The sequence below is a fragment of the Lactuca saligna genome, chromosome 8, assembly GCF_052625555.1.
Source record: "Lactuca saligna cultivar CGN05327 chromosome 8, ASM5262555v1, whole genome shotgun sequence".
NCBI lineage: Eukaryota > Viridiplantae > Streptophyta > Magnoliopsida > Asterales > Asteraceae > Lactuca > Lactuca saligna.
In genome coordinates this window covers 287,756,191-287,758,530 of record NC_136424.1, presented here as the reverse complement: position 1 = coordinate 287,758,530, position 2,340 = coordinate 287,756,191, and positions in this window count along the sequence as shown.

Below are 2,340 nucleotides of genomic sequence, written 5' to 3'. Positions count from 1 at the left end.
TCAAAATCTTGATCTTCCGATCCCTAATAGCCACTGGTCTCTCAGCATAATTCAGGCTTGCATCTACCTGAATATCCTCTAATGGAACCACTGCCGCCTCGTCGGCTATACATTTCCTCAACCGCGATACATGAAAAGTGTTGTGAATCTGCCCCAGCTCTGCTGCTAACTCCAGCCGATAGGCTACCCGTCCTACCCTTTCGATCACACGAAACGGACCTATAAACCGGGGCCCCAATTTGCCCCTCTTCCTGAACCGGATCACTCCTTTCCAAGGAGAGACCTTCAGGAGAACAAAGTCGCCGACCTGAAATTCCAGCTCGGACCGGCGTCTATCCGCGTAACTCTTTTGTCTGCTCTGAGCGGTCAATAACCTCTGTCTGACCAGCTGTATCTGCTCTGTCGTCTGATTCATGATCTCCGTACTGCCCATTACCCTTTGCCCAACCTCTCCCCAACATATGGGAGTCCGACACCTCCTACCATACAACAGCTCAAAGGGCGGCATACCGATGCTCGAATGATGGCTGTTATTGTAGGAAAACTCCGCCAAAGGCAAATACGTATCCCAACTACCCCCGAAGTCCAATACACATGCCTGAAGCATGTCCTCAAGTGTCTGAATCATCCGCTCACTCTGGCCGTCGGTCTAGGGGTGGTATGCGGTACTAAAATGCAGCTTAGTACCCAACTCCTCATGAAATTTCTTCCAGAAGCGGGAGGTGAAACGCACATCGCGGTCTGAAATGATCGAGATCGGCACCCCATGCCGAGATACAACCTCCCTCACATAAATCTCCGCCAACTTCACCGCCGAAGAACTTTCACTGATGGCAAGGAAGTGAGCGCTCTTCGTCAACCTATCCACAATCACCCAAATTGCATCGACTCCTCTGGCAGTCCTCGGCAATTTGGTGATGAAGTCCATAGTGATCTGTTCCCACTTTCTTTCGGGAACCTCCAATGGCTGCAACTTGCCATGCGGTCTCTGGTGTTCGGCCTTTACCCTTCGACAGGTCAAACACCTCTCGACAAACCGTGCGACATCCCTCTTCATACAAGGCCACCAATACTCCTTCCTTAGGTCCAAATACATCTTTGTAGCCCCGGAATGGATCGAAAATTTCGATCTATGAGCCTCCTCCATCAATGTAGTACGTGTACCGCCTACAAACGGTACCCAGATCCGGCCCTGATAAGTCATAAGGCCTCGACTATCCGATACGAACTCCGAAACCAACCCAACGACCCGCTCTCTCTTCTGCATCTCCGGACGCACAGCCTCGGCCTGTGCCCCACGAATGGCGTCCAGAACTGGAGCTATCACAGTCAGTCGCAAACATACATTTCGCAATGGAGCACTCTCCGCCCTGCAATTCAATGCGTCGGCTACCACATTAGCCTTGCCCGGGTGGTACAAAATCTCGCAATCATAATCCTTGACCACATCTAACCACCTTCTTTGCCGCATGTTTAGGTTAGGCTGATCCATCAGGTACTTCAAGCTCTTATGGTCCGTGTAAATCGTACATCGAACCCCATACAAGTAGTGTCGCCAAATCTTGAGGGCGAACACCACTGCCCCCAACTCCAGATCATGTGTGGGGTACCTCGTCTCGTGAGGCTTCAACTGCCTCGATGCATATGCTATCACATGTCCCTTCTGCATCAGTACCGCTCCCAGTCCTAAAATCGATGCATCACAGAATACCACAAAACCCTCCATCCCTTCCGGAAGAGCTAATACCGGAGCTTCACATAACCTCTAGCGAAGCGTCTCAAAGGAGGTCTGCTGCTCGGGACCCCATAGAAATGTAACACCCTTCCGGGTCAATCTGGTGAGTGGAACCGCAATCTTGGAGAAATCCTTAATAAACCTCCGATAATACCCTGCCAACCCAAGGAAACTCCGGATCTCAGAAGGTGACCTTGGCACTTCCCACCTCATCACTGCGTCAACCTTGGCCGGATCGACCAATATCCCCTTCTGGTTAACGAGATGTCCCAGAAACTGGACCTCCCGCAACCAAAAATCGCACTTGGAAAACTTTGCATAAAGTTTCTCTGATCTCAAAACTCCAAGAACCTCCCTCAAATGCTCCTCGTGCTGCTCTCTAGATCTCGAATATACCAGAATATCATCAATGAACACAATCACCGACCGATCCAACATCGGCCGACATACCCTGTTCATGAGGTCCATGAATACAGCCGGGGCATTGGTGAGCCCAAAAGGCATCACCACAAACTCATAATGCCCATAACGCGTCCTGAATGCTGTCTTCTGGACGTCCTCGTCCCGTACTCTCACCTGATGATAGCCCGACCTCAAATCAATCT